The sequence below is a fragment of the Tachypleus tridentatus genome, chromosome 12 (genome assembly GCF_004210375.1).
Source record: "Tachypleus tridentatus isolate NWPU-2018 chromosome 12, ASM421037v1, whole genome shotgun sequence".
NCBI lineage: Eukaryota > Metazoa > Arthropoda > Merostomata > Xiphosura > Limulidae > Tachypleus > Tachypleus tridentatus.
Window position 1 is genome coordinate 33,748,440 of NC_134836.1, and position 19,989 is coordinate 33,768,428.

At 30.6% G+C, this 19,989-nt stretch overlaps 2 long non-coding RNA genes across 2 annotated transcripts; one reads left to right on the forward strand and one right to left on the reverse strand.

Moving 5' to 3' along the window:
• Window positions 1–79: 79 nt before the first annotated feature.
• Window positions 80–15,342, forward strand: LOC143235560 (uncharacterized). The gene is made up of 2 exons (XR_013019288.1): window positions 80–347; window positions 15,074–15,342. It is a non-coding gene; the product is annotated as an uncharacterized LOC143235560 (long non-coding RNA).
• LOC143235561 (uncharacterized) lies at window positions 355–19,339 on the reverse strand. Its single transcript, XR_013019289.1, has 4 exons — window positions 17,482–19,339; window positions 15,034–15,165; window positions 11,537–11,652; window positions 355–926 (listed from the first exon to the last, which is right to left on the reverse strand). It is a non-coding gene; the product is annotated as an uncharacterized LOC143235561 (long non-coding RNA).
• Window positions 19,340–19,989: the final 650 nt, after the last annotated feature.

Here is a 19,989-nt window from a genome sequence, read left to right on the forward strand (position 1 = left end):
TCAGAGAAACAAATTTTATGTCATACGATAACATTTCTGTAATCACAAATTTACATAACTTCCAGGAGATGGATACTTCTGGTGGTAAAGTAAGAATTTCAGAAAAAAAAAATTTCTAAATTACCAGAACCGAAAACTTCATGCAGTCTTTGCACATTGCCCTACAGATGGTAAAACGAACATTTGAAGGACGAAATAGCACAAGATGGATATTGTTTTTAAAGCACAAAACGATTTATTGCTGCTATTTGCGTTTTCTTCATCGCAGAAAGTAAAACCCTAGGTTTAAGCCTTTTCAATCTGTAAACTTATCGATGACCAACCAAAAGGCGTATAAGATGGATACCGTGAGTACACGAACATTGCAACAGTGAATTTATTTGTGCCTTTATTTTACAGCTAGCTCTATTAGTACTGTGCAATGTTGTTTGGATATTTTGAATAGTTGCATTTTAATGTGGTATTTGCAGCCTTAAGGTACAAGTATTGTTCACGTTTGTTAACATATAGGATAGTTGTTCACATTTTAAAACATTGTTCAAAACCAGCCCAGTCTTTAAGCACCAATTCCATTAGGTATACTGTTCACAGTAATAGGTTAATTGTATATTGAAATCAATCATTTTGTTTATCAAGTCTTCTTAAAGATTCTGAGACAAACTATTACTTTATTAAAATTTATAACACGTAGAAATAGTTTTCAGTACAGTGACGTTTATAAAACATTTGATATTTGTGGCTAATACGCCAGTTAACATAACCTTCAAATATGGTGCAATATATACTCAATAAAAGCAAGAAATCATGTACCACACAAATATACTAGTTAGTCCCCTGTGTTCCCTGGTGGAACAGCGGAAAGTTACGAATATCTGGTGTTCAATTCCCAACAGTGGACACTACAGAGAGCTCAGTATGTCTTTGATCTAAAAGAAAGAGAACAAAAATAGCCAATCCTCTATTAATGTCTACAAGTTAAGTTTACTTATTTTTTTAGAAAATAAAAGCAAACATTTACCTCCAACGATAACTTATGAATGATGAAATAACAATATAAATTAATTCATTTTATAAAATACTTAATAATCCTATATATCTTTCCTTTTGTCTCTTCACAACAGTATCATAATATCATTATTCAGGGTTGTAAGGTATTCACTGAGGTGGTTGAAAACTAAATTTTAAACTGTTGGAAGGATAATAACAAAATAATTTGAATATTTTAGTCTACTTTTAAAGTAACATTATTAATTGTTTTCATGATAGTTGCTACTATTGTATTTACGTTGTCTTCTGTTCCTTGGCCGCCATGTAGTACAATGGGATATCTGCAATTTTACAACACTAGAACCTGGGTTTCAATACCCATGGAGGGCAAATTGCAGGCTCTTTGAAATTTTATACCAAATTCCAATCAAACATGTCCAAATGATTAGGGAGCTTGACTCTACATCTGAGAGTTCCGAATTTGAATCACCATTACACCACATGTACTCAGCCATAGGGACGTTATAAGTCACGGTACATCCCACTATTCCTTGATAAAATATTAGCTCAAGACCTGTTGGTGGATGGTGATAACTAGCTGCTTTCCTTCTACTTTTTCACTGCTAAATTAGCGACTGCTACCACAGCTATCTCATATACAGTTTGTGTGAAATTCAATCCAAACAAACAAACTGCTCCCTCTCTGTGGCAGGTTAAAATTTCTGTGGTCCCAGGGGCTAATAATTTTTGTGGTCCCTACATCCTATTTAGTTTTACATAGAATAAAATCATCAATGGGTTCCCATTAAGACCATAGGGAGTGGTGCTGGGTCCCATCTGCCCCTTACCAAAATTTGCCAATGCTCCTTCTACCAGTTAAGAGCTTATAATGTAACTTTGTATTCAACAACAAACAAAATATTTTTGGGATATAAATGCCTATTACACCTATTGTCTTTCAAGTAACGTTTATATAAAGAAATGAAAAGTATATTCTTCTACATTCAATTTTTTGTTTTTTAATATCCAGAAATTTTCTGATATAAATTTTACTGGGGTCATGTTTAAAACACTAAGAACACAAAACAGGAAAAATAAAGAAGATAAAACACAACCACATAAGTATAAAGTACACAAGTAACTGTACGTTTAAAATCGTATCATCAAGAACCAATCAATGGAGAAAACATTTCCTTTTATGGAGATTAATCACAGACTATAAAACTGTAATTAATTCCTATGATAGAGAATAAACGTTTATTATTGCACCCAGGACATAACATACAGAGCGAAAACAGATAATCATTGATTACTGTACCCAGGATATAATAAACAGTTAGAAACACATGAACATTGATTATTGTACCCATGATATAACATAAAGAGGTAGTACAGATAAACATTGATTATTGTATCCAGGATATAATGTACAGAGGTAAAACAGATGAACATTGATAACTGTACCAAAGATATAAGAAACTCGAGGGAATACAGATGAACATCGATAATTGTACCCAGGATATAACATACACAGGTAGAGCAGTTGAACATTGATTTCTATACCCAGGATATATCATACGGAGGTGAAATTGATTATCATTGATTTCTATACCCATTATATAACATACAGAGGTAAAACATATGAACATTAATAACCGTACCTAGGATATAAGATACAGAGGGTGTACAGATGAAAATTGATTATTTTACCCAGTATATACCACAGTAAGGTAGTACAGATGAACATTGATGACTGCACCCATTATAAACCTACAGAGTTAAAAGAGATATACATTGATTCCTCTACCCAGGATATAACATGCACAGATTGAAGTGATGAAAATTGATTATATTACTCAAGATAGAACACAGAGAGGCAAAACAGATAAACATTGATAATTGCATTGAGGATATAAATGGCAGAGGTAGTGCACATGAACATTGATTATTGTACTCAGGATATAAAAAATAAAGGTAGGACAGATGGACTTTGATTACTGTACCCAGGATATGATATACAGACGTGAAAGAGATGAAAAATGATTGCTGTCATTGGATATAATATACTAGGGTAATGCAGATAAACATTGATTATTGCACACAGGATACAAAATACAGAGATAAAACAGATAATCATTGAATACTGTTCCAAGAATATAACATCCAGAGGTAAAACAGATAAATATTGATTCCTCAACTTAGGATATAATATACAGAGGTAGATGAGATGAACAATGATAACTATACCTAGAATATAATATATAGAGGAAGTACAGATCTTTTATTACTGTTCCCAGGATATACTAAGAAAAGTAGAACAGATGAACAATGGTTATTGTACCCAGAATGTATCATACAGAGGTGGTACTGATGAATTTTGATCACTCTACCCAGATAAACATTGAATATCGTGCCAGGGATATAATATCAAGAGGTAAAATAGATGAACATTGTTTATTGTACCCAAGATATAACATACAGAGATAAAACAGATAAACATTGATTCCTCTACCTAGGATACAACATACAGAAGTAGAACAGATGAATATTGATTATTGTACCAATGATATAACATAGAGAGGTAGTACAGATGAACATTGATTACTGTGCCCAGGATATAAAAGACAGAGTTGAAACAGATAAACTATGATTATTGTACCCATGATATAAAATACAGAGCTAAAATAATTGAACATTGATTATTGTAGGATATAACATTCAGAGATAGTAAAGATAGGCATTGCTTGTTGCACTCAGGATATAACATCCAGAGGTAAAACATATAAGAACTGGATTACAGTATGAGGATAAAACATTCAGTGGTGAAACAGATGAGCACTGATAACTGTAGCAGTAAGGATATAAAATACAGATGAACATTGATCACTGTACTCATGATATAACATACAGAGTTAAAATAGATAAACATTTATTCCTCTACACACGATATAAAAAGGAGAGGTAGAACATTTGAAAATTGATTGCTGTACCCAGGATATAAAATGCTGGGGTAAAAGAGATAAACAATGATCATTGTAGCGGGGATATAAAATACAGATCTAAAACAGATAAACATTCATTATTGTACCCAGAGGTAAAATGGATGAATATTGATTACTATACCCAGATATAAAATGCACAGGTAAAACAGATGAACATTTATAACTGTACCAAGGACATAACATACAGAGGTAAAACAGATGAGCATTGATAACTCTACTGAGGATATAATATATACAGTGAGTACAGATGAAAATGGATAATTATACCCAGGATATAAGATACAGAGGATGAACAGATGAACACTGATTACAGCACCCACTATAAAAATACATAGTTAAAACTGATATATATTAATTTCTCTACCCAGGATATAATATACAGAGGAAGAACAGATGAACGTTGATTATGGTACCCTGGATATAACATACAGGGTAAAGCAGATAAATACTGAATATTTTACCCAGGATAAAACATACAGAGGTCAAACAAATAAACATTCGCTATTGTAAACAGGTTATAACATAGAGAAGTAATTCAGATGATCATTGATTACTGTACCCTGGACATAACATAGAGATAGAAGAGATGAACATTAATTGCTGTATCCAGGATATAATGCAGGGGTAAAACAAATGAGCATTTGTAACTTTATAAGGATTTAACATACATAGCATAAACAGACAAACTTTGATAACTGTACCCAGGATATAACATACAAGAGTAAGGCAGATAAACATTGATCATTTACCCAGAACATAAATTACAGAGCTCAAATAGATAATCATTGGTTATTGTTCCCAGGGTAAAATATATATATAAAAAAAACAAATTAATACTGATTTCTGTTCATGAGATATAACTTACAGAGGTGACCCAAATAAACATTGATTACTGTACCCAGGATATAATATAATAGGGTAATGCAGATAAACATTGATTACTGTACAAAGGATACAAAATACAAAGATAAATCAGTTAATCATTGATTACTGCACCAATGATATAATATACAAAAGAAGATGAGATGAAAATGGTTAATGTACCCATGATATGACATACAGAGGTAGAGGAGATGAACAATAATAAATGTACCTAGAATATAACATACACATGCAGTGCAGATGAACATTGATTACTCTACCCACATTATAACATATAGGTTAAAGCAGATGAACATTGATAACTGTAACCAGGATGTAACACACAGAAGGAGTACAGATAAAGATTGATTATTGTATCCAAGATATAACATACAGAGGTAGAACCGATTAACATTGATTACTGATTTAACATACATATGTAAAACATGAACAGTGGTTACTTTACTGAGGATATAACATACAGAGGTGAAACAGATGAGCTCTGATTGCACAACACAACAATTTTTTTGAAAAGTTTTGCTTCCTGAAAAGTTTTGCTGATTGTGACAGGTACCTGGTGGGTATGCACAAATATAGTTTTGGTTTTGCTTCATCACGTAGGAACTCTGAGAAGTAGACGGTTAACTGTTTACCGGCAATAACGTATTTAATTGCGTTTGTGTTTCTAATATGCCATTAAGTTCAATATAATTGAAAGTGTTTTGCTCCTGATTTTCGTTTGTATTCAATGTCCAGTGCATCATGTTGCAGTGTCCAATAGTAGTCAGCAAGCATTGATGGATTCCAGTTGCCCTGATATCGTTTTTCCATTGTAGCAGTATCCTGATAAAACTGAAGATTTTGATGAAACGGCATGTGATGCGCAAATTTGGATGTGATTTTCGTGATCAGCCACCAAACATCTATAAGGAACACCCAACAGTGCTCAAGAAGCAAAAACTTTGTTGTGCAGTGTTATTTTACCCACTATATAACATACAGAGGTTGTACAGATGAACATTGATTACTATACCGAGGATATAAAATACAGAGTTAAAACAGATAAACTTTGATTATTCAACCCAGGATATAAAATACACAAGTAAAAATGATGAGCATTGATTATTGTACCCAGGATATTACATGGAGAAGTAGTAGAGATAAGCATGGATTACTGTACCCAGGATATAACTTAGAGAGGTAGTAAATATCAACATTGATCATTTTACTCAGGATATAACAAACAGAGGTAGAACATATGAACACACAGAATATAACATACCGAGGGTATAACATACAGAGGTAAAATAGAAAAACATTGATAACTGTAACAAGGATATAACATACAGAAGGATTACAGATGATCATTGATTACTCTACCCAAAATATAACATAGAGGTAGTACAAAGAACACTAATTATTGTATCCAGGATATAACATAGAAAGGTAACATTGATGAACACTGATAACTGTACCCAGGATATAACATACTGAAGGAGTACAGATGATCATTGATTATTTTACCCAGGAAATAACATAGTAAGGTAGAACAGGTGAACAGTGAGTATTGTAACCAAAATATAACAACACATAGGTAGTACAGATGAACATTGATTACTGTAATCAGGATATAACATAGAGAGGTAGAAAAGATGAGCATTGATTACTCTACCCAGAATATAACACAAAGAGGTTTAAAACAGATAAACATTTATTTCCATACCCGAGATATGGCATACATTGGTGAAACAGATGAACAATGATTACTGAATCAAGGATAAAACATAGAGAAGTAAAACAGATGAACATTAATTTCTCTACCCAGGATATAGCATACAGAGGTAGAACAAATGCAAATTGAATTCTGTATCCTGGATATAACATACACTGGTAAAACATGAATGTTGATAGCTGTAGCCAGGATATAAGATACAGAAGTAGTGCAGATGAACATTGATTACTATTCTCACAATATAACATACAGAGTTAAAACAGAAAAACATTTATTCCTTTACCCACAATGTAACAAACAGAGTTAGAACATTTTAACATTGATTGGTGTTCCCTGGATATAACATACAGGAGTAAAGCAGATAAACATTGATAACTGTACCAAGGATATAAAATACTAATCTAAAACAGAAAACATTGATTATTGTATTCAAGATATAATTTTCAGAGGTAAAACAGATGAATATTCATTCATGCACCCAGGATATAACATAGATAGTTAGAACAGTTAAGCATTGATTCTTGTACAAATGATATAACATACAGAGGTAAAGCAGATAAACATTGATTACTGTACCCTGGATATGACATACAGGTAAAGCAGATAAACACAGAATATTGTACCCTGGATTTAAAATACAGAGTTTAAAACAGATAAATTTGATTATTGACCCATGAAATAAAACACAGGGGTAAAACAGATGATTATTGATTGTGTTACCCGAGATATAACATAAAGAGGTAGTACAGATAAACATTGATTTTTGTACCGAGGATATAATATATTGAGGGAAAACACATAAATATTAATTACTGTACCAAGGATGTGGCATACAGGTGTGTATATGAACATTGATTATATAACTCAGTATATAACATATAGATGCAGAACAAAATAACATTGATTACCATACCCAGGATATAACATACAGAGTTAGTACAGATGAACCTTTATTATTGTACCCAAGCTATATCATACAGAGGTAAAACAGATAAACATTGTTTGCTGAACCCACAATATAACATACAGTTACAGTGCAGATGAACATTGATTACTCTACCCAGGATAAGCTTAGAGAAGTAATACAGTGCAGAAATAAGCACCTGTGTGATCAACACCTGTGAGTGCATGTACCAATTTTCTCACCTACTTGAGCATGTACAAAAATGAACACCAGCCTGCATTATAATGTGTGGTCACTCTCATTATTTGTTGGTAAAAGAGTTGGCATTGAGCAGTTATAATTAGCTCCATTCTAATCATAAACTGGAAAATTTGGGTCAGCTATCACAGATTGCCTTTGAGTAGCTTTGTGCAAAATTCAAAAAACAACATATTTATTTGTCTTCCAATTTTAATTTTAAAAACTAAAAACGAATTTATTCAATTAACAGAGACTCTGGTTTAGAAATCAAGAATTTTCCATGATGATGAGAAAACCCACTTGTAGAAAAAATATACATGTAAAAATGGCTGGTATGGGTAAAGAAAGCTCTTTGTATAGGAATGAACAATGTTTCGACCTTCTTTAGTCATCATCAGGTTCACAAAGATGAAGAAGATCGAAACATTGTTCACTCCTCAACATGGAGCTTTCTCTACACATACCAGCCAGTTTTACATATCAACAAGTTATTTTTTTTTTTTGTTTATACATTTTATTTGATACTTTCAGAAACTCTTAACAACAATATTAGATTATGAAATTATTGCTAAGCAGTGTAATATAAATATTATGTTGGAATGCATTGTTATCAAAATGGATTGGTTTTTTCACATATAAGAAGTTGTCGTGTACGGAACTATTTCATTCCTTTGTGCTTCTTTGTTTTTGCTAGATTTTACTGTTCAAAAGATGGGCACATATCTATTTGTCTGTGATTTATATCTATAATTTCTAATATAAAATATCACTTCTTTTGTAAGTACATTTTCACGAGCTTTCCTCATTAGAAAGTCATGCACATGCACGTGCGAATTCTTGTTGATAAATGACAATACTCAGATGCAGACCCTCGGGGTTTACTTAGCATTAGTGCAAACTTTCAAGTTTCTAGATTCTTTTCTCTTAGAGATATGATGGTCATATTTCTTTGGTATATAGTTTTTAACACAAAAGGATATGAACACTCAAGAAGGCAAGTAATAATATACTGATGCAAACCCTTAGGGTTCACTTAATAAGGATGCAAAATTTCAAGTTCATAGATTCTTTTGTCGTGAAGCTATAACAGTAAAACATAAACAGAGGTGCATGTGCACACGAGTTTCTTTCTCTCCTTGTGATTTTTATTTGTAGTATCAGGAACCATTTCTTCTTTATGGTGGTTTTCGCTAGCTGACTTCATTTAGAAGATGCACACACATGTGGATAAGTAATACTCAGTTTACACCTTCAGTATCAGAGGAATATTCAGGTGCTTAGTTTATTTCTCTTTCAAACTATGGCAGTCACACCTTTTCAATTTGTTTTTAAGTTAGCTAGCGTCATTATAACAATATGCTTGCATGTGTATCAATAATAATACTCAGGTGCACATCTTTAAGGGCTACTTAGTATGCGTGCAAAATTTCAGGTTTCTAAGCCCTTACCTTTTGCAGATTGTGAGGTCAGATATTCTTTTCTACATGTTTTTACCCTAATTTCCCTTACAAACAGAGATGCACGTATGTGAATAAGTAATAATACTCAGGTGCATATTCTCACATCTCACTTGGTATGTTTGTGCTACCCATCCCTAATTTAGCAGTGTAAGACTAATCACCACCATCAACTCTTGGGCTACTCTTTTACGAACAACTAGTGAGATTGACCGTCATATTACAATGCCCCCACAACTAAAAGGGCAAATAAAGCCACTCCTCTTTTGCACTTTATCAACAACCTTCAAACCTGCATTTTAAAGAAATTTCTGTCATCACCACATCTATGTGCAAGTTATTCTAATTACATCAAAATTGTCCATTCCTGTTACTTTTGTCATCATTTCTATTTTTTACACTTCTAGCATTACAGTAGTAACAATTAAACCTACCCTTATAACCACTTGTATCAATTCATGCATTAACTGTAAAAATGTTATTTTAATAACCTAATTTTATTTTTATTTTCTTATCTATCTTACCTTATTGTTGTTGTTGCTTTTATTTTTTAGCATAACAAACCACAATTTATTATATTGCTTGCGATGTTTCTTCACCTTGTAACATTTCTTTTGATGTATTAGACATGTTTTGTTTTTGTTGTTGCTATGCAACTTGTGATTTGAATTGTTAACTTGTATCCTGTTGTTTATCAAATGTCTTGCACTTATAGAAAATTTAAGTGATTTACCTGAAAGCTTGTGCATTAATTTGAAAATGCTAAAAAAAGCAGAGACAGTCCAAATACATTATTTAATACAAAGAAAGCTTAATTTTGAAATAAAACAGTCCATCTAAAAGTAACAACATTAAACCTGTTAACATTAGTTCAATAACAAAATGTGATGTTATTTACTTCAAAACGTTTGTAGCATTGTCTATCAGCAAAGACAAAATTTATTTTTCTCACTGCTGGAAGTAAATAACATCACCTGTTAACATTAGTTCAATAACAAAATGTGATGTTATTTACTTCAAAAGGCATTTCATCACAAAGACAAAATTTATTTTTCTCAATTAATAACCTGGGCTCCAGAGAAATCCTTGTTACAGTTTTGTTTTTAAACTTTAGGCCTTGCAGATATTTTAATGTGATGTGGATTGCATTACACTTTTACTCATGTCATGAAATAGCACTGTTAATAAAAAAAACACAGGTTTGTGTTTTCAATTTCTGTATGTCACCCATTAAGAAAGTAGTTTCATATTGAACTTAAATTATTCTAACATATTATATTTTTATAAATTTATTGCAACTTGACAAACACATTAAAACCAATTTTACTGTTCTGTGATTCAAAATTTTGATAATTAGTTCTTTTAAGAACTATTTGTTGTGATAATTATTAACCATCAAAATTTGTAAAAACACACTACACGTACCTTCCAAATCCTCATGTTTGATCCTTATTCGGGTACTGTTCATTTTTGGTGTTTTAACTGAATGAGTTCAATAAACAGAAGTTGAAATGCAAAATATAATATATTAAAGACAAGAAAAATATCATAATTAAAAAGACAGTAAAAAGTTTTGTCTTGCAGTGTGGTTTTATTGGAATAAGAATATTGAAATAAAGTCATCCGATTTAAAACATTTGATACAATTAGGGTTCGGAAATTTATCATAAGAATAAATATAAATTATATTAGTAATTTCCTTGATGTATTATTAAATATTTAATTTCCTTTTATATTATTTAGTGTGTATGATTTTAAAAATCATTTATTCTATATGATGTTACAAAAAAGAATAACTCAAGAGTTGGTGGGAGTGGGGGTGATGACTAGTTCCCTTCTCTCTTGTCTTTTAGCACTGAACTGGGAAGAGCTCGTGCTGATAGCCCTCATGTTTTTTTTAATAAAAATCATGTCTATTTGAAATAAAAAGAAATAGCTTCTATTTTACATTAAGCAAGAAGCTACACTATAGCTGCAGCCACCACAAGTACTAAGGCTTGGTTTTTATCCTTCAAGACATATTGCTATGCCACTAGATCTGAAAACATTACCAAATATTCTTTTATACGCAACATGGAAAATGTTTGAGCTTTGAAACTTTTATTGCTTTTGTACACGACAGTGTGATCATAGTGATTTCTGAGCAGTGGTAATATATAAATTCCACTGCTGTTTTATTTCAAAAAAAACACAATTCATCTACGATTTTAATGTTCTGATTACAGCTGCAGGACATGCAACCTTAATTTTGATAAATGTTGACTTGTGGTGCATTACACAACAACAGTGGATTCAAAATAACAAAATCCTTCTCTCATGTTCTGCTGATATTATTTTCTAAACTTATACTTACCAACAATATGCAAGTGGTTTTCATCATTTGTTTGTAGGTTCCACAAAGCAAGTTACAGCATCAGTTCTGCATGTTGAAGTTCTTTTAGCTTGTAAAAGATGTCTTTGCCTTATTTCCTGTGTTGAAAACAAATATTACTGCTGGAAATATACAAATGAAGAAATACAAATACTTGACTTCTGATTTAGCAGTTATGATAAACTTAGCTGTCACTAAATCTGTGACAAATTGGTTCTTCTTCTCCAGTTATTGTATGGGTATCTCAGAAATTGTTTCCAGAACAAATTGTTCTGTGATCCTCTGGATGGCACTATTGCAGTATCTGTCATACACAGACCAATCATTTATTTAATATACTTTTCATGAACATGGAACTCAACAAGTCTTATTCAAGGTAACAGAAGTTTCTTTCTAAACAAATATATCCTGAAATATCTTTGTGTACAGAAGTAATGACAGAATATTTTTTAGGCCTTGTTCAACTTAATTTCAAATGTGCTATAGGAAGTTAACAGGAAGAATAACAACAAAAATAGATATTTTCCCATATTTATACAAAAGAAATATTAATTACAAATATAATTTCATTTTAAGTTTAAGCTTTGTGCTTTTATCTTTGATATAACACTTTTGTGATAAGGAAGGAATAATATTTACCTTAAGTTGTATACTATTGTTATGGTTCTGTGTTTTGTTTTCTTATCCATTACATTAAACAGGTAAGCTTGTGTTTTACTTTAACAGTTTAAAATATTACTGAAAAGTAAACTGATATGTATTTTCAGTCTTGACAGTTACCCTATTCCAACTTTTAGAAGGGCTGACACAAAGTTTCTAGGGGAATATTGGCCACCATGTTATTTAAGGTTTATAATCTCATTGGAAAAACTGCATAATGTCTCCTGATTTTAGTAGGAGCATCTTTAGAACAAGGTCAGCCAGTTTACAAAAAGTTATTCACTAAAGTCATTATTTAACACAAGACAGGGATATGTACTGTGTCTTTCTAGCCACGTTTACCAGGCATTTCATTCCTTTGATTTTTGTCTCCTGTAAAATTAATATAAAATGTATTCACTGATTTTACTGCATCCACTGTGAAGAATTGAATCCCAAACTTTGATGCCATATGTTTGTAAGCTTTCAGCTGACCAACTGACTAATAGAGATTGTAGTATTAATTTAAAGCAACAAAGTAATCAGGTTTAGTTTACTGCCTTGATGTGCAATACAATTTCATCCTTAGTGTGATTTTGTGTTATTTCACTTGTGTCTATAAACCTTTCTTATACAAGTTATAAATAAACTTTGGTTTTGCAATTGATTTCAAGAACCACTGCTGCAAGTAAAATGCAAGGCCTAAAGCAACAGGCTAGTCAAATAGGCCTATACAGTGTAGCCAGAAAGATTGCAATCCACTAATATATTATTTTTCTAAATTAAGTCCTAGTTTATGTGATTTATCAATGTTTCAAATTATTAATTATGATACCTTTGTTTAGCTTATGCCATAATTTATTAGATTAAGTAATATTCAAGTTTACTGAATGAAAAAAATGTTACTTTAATTTAAATATTACCCCCAAATTTAAATGTCCCCCACCTTTAAATTAAAAACCATTCTCTTCATAAGTTAACAGCAGTGATGTAATAGTGTGGGAACAGCTTTCTACTACATTTCTGTTTAAGCAGAATGCCATTCCCTTGCAACCCTCACAATTTCGAACAACTGAGACCTTAGAAATTTCTAACTTAATGAAATTTTGTCCACCTTTAGAAGAATGATTCATTAACCCTTTCATTCAAGTTGTATTTATTAAAATATAGTAAAAAATGACTGGAAAATAAAATTGTGTAGTTCTGTTAGTTATAATTCCAAATAACTTATGGACAGAGTTTATACTTTTCATACATATTTGCTGTAGTTATCATGTTATAAGCAACTGACTTGGAAACTTAAGAGAACACTCAGGACTTTTTTCATCATGGATCATGAAACTCCACAGTAAATCTCCCAAGATATTCCACTTCTAATCTTTTGACACATATTTCCTATGTTTATTTTACTCTCAGCAGCTCAAGTAGAAACCTTGTAAAAATCAAACAATGAATTTCCACTGATCACATTACTGTTAAGTAACACTCTACTTTGATGTTACTGATAGTTATTTTCCCAGCTTTGAAGACAATAGTATATTATATGTAATATAGTGATTCTATAAAGTATTGTATAGAAATGGGAGAAAATAGTTTCAACATTTCTCTATAGAAAGTGTGATCTGATTCAATAAACTTGTTAGTTATCCTCCCTGATTGATTGTGGTTTAGCATTATAGATGTCAAAGTGTGCAAGAGCATTTGAACATTGTCTTCTCTATTTTACCATACTTACAACAGTAGCAAATTTAGTTTCCAGTAGTATAAAAACGGAATGAAGAAATGAAAAAAATGACACATGTTGAAACTAGATGAGTTGTAAGTTCATTCATAACTGTTTCAGCTGATTAGAAATGTTAAATGTCTTAGTGTTACCATTTCAAGTCAATTAGTAGTAACATTGATAAAGATCAATCAAAATTTGACCAGTGTTTATATAATGTATTAAAACTACCTCTTCTTTCCAAAACCATGCACAGAAAATATTACTACAGTTTATGCAGACAAGTTAATTTGCTGCACCATACTATTTTAACAAACAATGTAAAGTCAAAATTCTTGAAATACCATTAAGGAAATGAAGTTTATATCAATAACTGGCAGATAGCAACAAGGTTGTTTGAATCATAGTAACCTATAACTAGTATTATAAAAAATATTAGACAACAGTGTTTCACAGATTCTTTTCATGAACCAACTGGATCAAGGTCAGGCATTTCTAATTTCATTCCAAACATAATTTCTGAGCTAAGTACCTTAGAATTCAATAAGTGGTCAGGAGATAAAAACCGAGGCTTTGAAGAAAAGGAAACAGAACTCCTTGGAAAATGTTTCAGATTGTCATTTTCAAACTCAATTGCTGCATATAGAGAATTTCTGAACATTGGGCACCATATTACATTAGATCAGAACCCTTTAATTGGGTGTTCAAAAACCATCCCATTATAGCTAATATTCCTGAAATTTGTGTTTTAATATATAAGAAATGTGATAAATATAAATAATACTAACACTTTTAAAACATGTTCCCCAACTTCTTTATTTAACACTGCACCACTGCTTAGCGATATGTTTACTGACTTGCAATGCTAAAATCTGGGGTTTCATTTCTTGAGGTAGATAGTGCCTGAAACCCATTGTATATCTCTGCACGAAGACTAATTAACACTAATAAATTAAATATTGTTCACAAACTCTTCTTACGTGAAACAAGTGATTTCACTGTTATCTCATGATTATTTGCAGTCCTTTAATTAAACTTGCATCTTAAAATAGTGATATGACACCTCGCATACAACTTGTAATGTACATGAATTATAAAAACATGACTAGATACCAACCAGTTATCTTCTGTCAAGTAAACCAAAATATATTTTCCAGACTCCTCCACAAATTCCTGGGACTTCTTCATAGTTAAAGAAGGCTTAATCTTGAAAGAATGAAGTTTCATCTTCAGTTATCTTCCCTGTAATCTATGTTTTAGATAACATTTCTTAGTTTGATAGAAAAGTTTTGTGTATAATTTCAATGAATATTAGACATGATTTGTTAAGATGTCAAAACCTTGTCAATGTTAATGAACTGCAATTTGGATGAAAATCATCATAAACTGGAAAATATTGTGTCATAAACAAATGTTTTAGCTGTAATAGCACTTTAATGTGATTGATAAGAAGTGCTTAACAGAACACTATTCACTTATTAACACGATTCACTTAAGCTTGTTCTTTGAAATCACAATAAATCAGATTATGTTGCTCTGTTATATATATTTCTATAACCCAAAAAACCTATAAGAATATTGTATATTGAAACTATATTTTATTACTTTTATGGAAAGAACATCAGTTTTTAAAATATAGTAACTTATTATTTTACAAAGATTTTACCTTCCCATTTCCCAAGTACAGGATGTAACAAAATTGATTGTTGTTTTCAGACCACAAGCACATAAAATGTTAAAACAATATTAAAGTCATTCTTTGATTTGTTTATTTATTAAGACTTTTCTGCACCTTAAGACTATAATCCCAATATATCAAACTTACTTTTAAATATTAAAAAATAAAGTTGTAGCTTATGTTATTGCCTGTCACTCAATGTTAATTTTAATAAAATATATGATAGTCAAAAGATAAATGGCCATTACTCTAGTAAATATCATTAAATCACTGTCTTGATGCCCACAGTTGTCAGAGCACAATTAGTCCATTCTGTAGACTTAGGCTCAACAGCAAACAAACCATTTTGACTTAGCTATTGAAATTTGAGAAACAAAAACACATGCTAAAGTAATATTGTTTAATAATGTATGAAAAAAAATTATAAAATCTTATTTTTGTTTTTCCAAAGGTATACATCTAATAGACCCAAAGTGCAAAAGAGAACATATTATAGTTTCATAACATTAAATGACCAGAAACTTTTCATCTCCACCTTTTCACTATTGGAGATTAGAAGTGCTTTAGTTTGGATTCCCAATAAAAACACTGACCCTCAAACACATAGCAAATTAGCAATCACGTCATTTTAACACGTACATGAAAATTAAACCAAAATATATTGCCTCCATATGCATTAGAGTCAATATAACTTGAAATAACAAAATTATTTCTTTTTAGTTTACCAGCATCAGATACTTTTTTACCTAATTATTTACCCTTCATATTTATGTTAAAAAAGAACCATTCAGTGAAATAACATATTTAAATGCAATTGCTATCTTACTGCAAATCATAAACTGATCAAAGAAATGAAATTTCTATTTCAGTACACTCCATCATTATCCAGTGTATAAAGCATTTGTTTTAAATACTGTGACTTTTATGAGTTATAAATCTTTTTAAATATAAGGTCAGAGGTAGATACTATACAAATGTAAAAAAATGGTAGTTTATTTTATAAATAAAACTTATCTCTCCCTTCTTTTACAAATTTATGAAATGGTGTTTAAAAGGAATACACTCCATCATGATCTGGACCTTCACCTGATCCACTTTGTACAAAGTTACAACAGAATGAGTTCTTGTACACAAAACATAAACTACAAAAACAATTACTTTAACAAAAAAATAATAATGCAGAGAAGTCAACACACTTTTCCCATCTTATATAAAACTATTAAAAACTTCCATAATTTCAAGGAAAGCCTTAATATGCCCAAAATGTAGCAGTGAATTTTTAAAACTTTTCACATAAAGGAGGAAGGAAGCTTTATTACAAATCAATGAAAAAAAAAAAGAAAATTTTGCACTTTTTTGCAATGAACATGAAAAATACAGTTTTTGAACCATTTGTGTTAATAACTAAAAAGAAGCAACAAAGTTTACAGGTTTCATAATACAAGGTAGAGGTAGATATTATAAAAATGTAAATAGATCATAGTTTACAGGTTTGTAGCTTTGTGTTTTACTGACAAATTGTATCAGTGAATACAGAAAATATAATTAAACATTACAAATTTGATGGAGGCCAAATCAAAACTTACAATTAGTAATTTGGAATTTTATGAGTTATTTTATCAAGACAAATAAACTTAAAACCATATCATAACATTTATAATTTTATTTTGTATGCAATTTTGGATTAATTATCAGAGAAATTTTAAAAAATAAGATATTCAGGGATGGATAGGATTAATACTGAAAATTCAGGAAATATCAGTGAAAAAGGAGAGATATCTCCAGGAAAACTAACTGTAATAAAACTACTAAGTTACTTCAATATATACAATCAAAGAATAAATTCTAGAGCATATCTCAAGAGTGCTTTTCAATTAAACAACCTACCTAAAGCCAGAATACTTTGATTATCACTAGACAGAACTGTCGCATTCAGGTTTGTAATATCTCCAGCATCAGTTTCCATACATTTCTGATCTTTACTACTCAGTCTTTCCATGATAAAAATGTGGGAGAATTTTTCTCTACAATTATTAACATGTTAAAAGAGTTGGAGATGCTACAGTTTACTTTTCCAGATATTCAGTAGCTGTAAATTAAAACATATAACAATCCACAGAGATATAGAAATGAACATATTTGTTAACCAAGATTTTTCTGCTTCATCCATATAATTGTTTCAAAATGTATTCTGACAAAGCAGTCTTAACAGGTTCATAACATCCAAGCTGTAAAAGTTGAAATATTACACATACATGTACTACTTTCTTCATATTATGTGGTAAATTTAAATTTATAATTTATTATGACACTAGAGGTATGAAAATAGGTTATATAATTCTGATAAAAATAACTTCAAACATTTTAACAGAAACAATTAATTTGAAATATGCCATTCAGAACTAAAGTAATTTTGGCAGCTGTCATAAACTTTATCCTAATGGAAATCACAATAAAATCAAGATTAATATACAACTAAACTGTCAATTAGCTACTATTTCTAATAACAATCTTAAATCTCAATTTTCATGTTGTAAGAATAATGATAAAATTTGAGCAGGTATTTGTTTTTTTCTCAAAAATGTATAAAGAAATAACATTTAACAAAACAAATTACAACAGAATTTATAAAGTTAACATAGCATGAAAATAGTCTTTAAATAAACACTTCTACAAAAACATTTTAACTAGTCTCCTGATGAACTACAAAGTTACTGACCTACTTGTGTTTGTTGATTTTTTTCTCATACTCCTATACTGATTAGCAAGTGAAACTCAAAATTACTATTTCCAATTATTTCTGTTTGTTAATTATTCCAACACTCAATTAATAGAAATTTCAATCATATCAGTTATCAGGAAACTAATCAAAATTACCATTTCCAGTTATTTCACCTATTCAGATGAACCTATTCATTCATTTTGAACAACTGACAAGATCCCACAACCAAAACTTTTTTTTCTGTGCAACTACTTACTAGAACACAGACAACTGGTTTTTAATGTATTTGATAAATGTAGTTCTCGATTAATCAATAATAATATGATGGCAATCACTCAGTTCAAGTGAGAAGGCATGTATGAGAAAATTGAGTTCCAAGAAAGCAGAGTATGACAAACATTTCCTGTATAAAAGGTACAAATCTTTCACACAGGAGGAGACTGTGATAGAGATAAGAATTCATCTGAATTTCATTTTGTAATGAAAATTTTAATCATAGATATAAGAATGTCCTATGTCATAGCTTTTGAGCTAGAACTCTCATATGACCTAATATGAAAAAGGAGAAGAGAAAAATATCAAAGGATATGTGAAAGGCTATTAAAATACATCAGTGTTAAATGACCATAAAGCACAAGAAGTATGGTTGGTCTATGGATTCCTATAAACTCAATAGTTGGTCTCAAAATAATGTACTAAGTTGCATAAAACCTAAAACACTGGGGAACTTGCAAGTAATTGTTTCTTCAGAGTTGCATCTATGTTGAATACAAATACTGTCCAAAATATTATGGTGTACTCTCACGGGCACCATCTTACAAGATAAAGATTTTTAAAACATATGCAAAATTGGAGGTTCAACTGATTACAATACATCTACATGTTTCCAACAGCTCTTGAAAACACAAACTGTCTTAATATGAAGTGTTAAGTATGAATATTTTAATCATAATCTTTCACAATTTAGATTTAATTAACCCTGAAACTCAGCTAAAAGACAGACTTGAACATATTTCTAACATTTGTTCCTACACACCTGTATCTCTAGTCATGTATCAAAACTAATTTGAAACTGATCTTAAACTTGCCACACTATCCAAAAGCCTAGTTTTAAATTGTGTGGTACACATTCCAAATGTCATGTATCTAATGCCAGAGTTTGGAAAACAATTTGATTCATGAATATACTTCAAAATCTTGACACAGAGGCATTCTATGTAACTTATAACAGCCTAATTATGATAAATTTGAATTCATAACAGAACTAAATGCTGAAATAACCTATTAAAACAGGTATAATAAAATCCTTTTTTTACAATTTTAGAAGCTTTAAATCAACATACAAGTGGCTATAATTTTGAACACGTTTCTAAATTCAAAAGTACACTGTTAAGACCAGGATGGTATGATAATCGTAACTTTTTTATTTTAGAGAAACCTCTAAATATTATAAGCACTATAATTATAAATGTAAAGTTGATTCAGTTCAGTAAGAAGAAAAAAAAAGTGCAAACAAAAAACAAAATAGTAAATGAATAGTTAAGTCTGATTACATCAGTTGTGATAAAAACGGTCACATGTCAAAAGCAACATATATACTTGAATTTGTTTCAGGGTAAAAAGTATCAAGACAGCTATTAATGAGCTTCTAAGTATCTTGTATATTCTTCTTT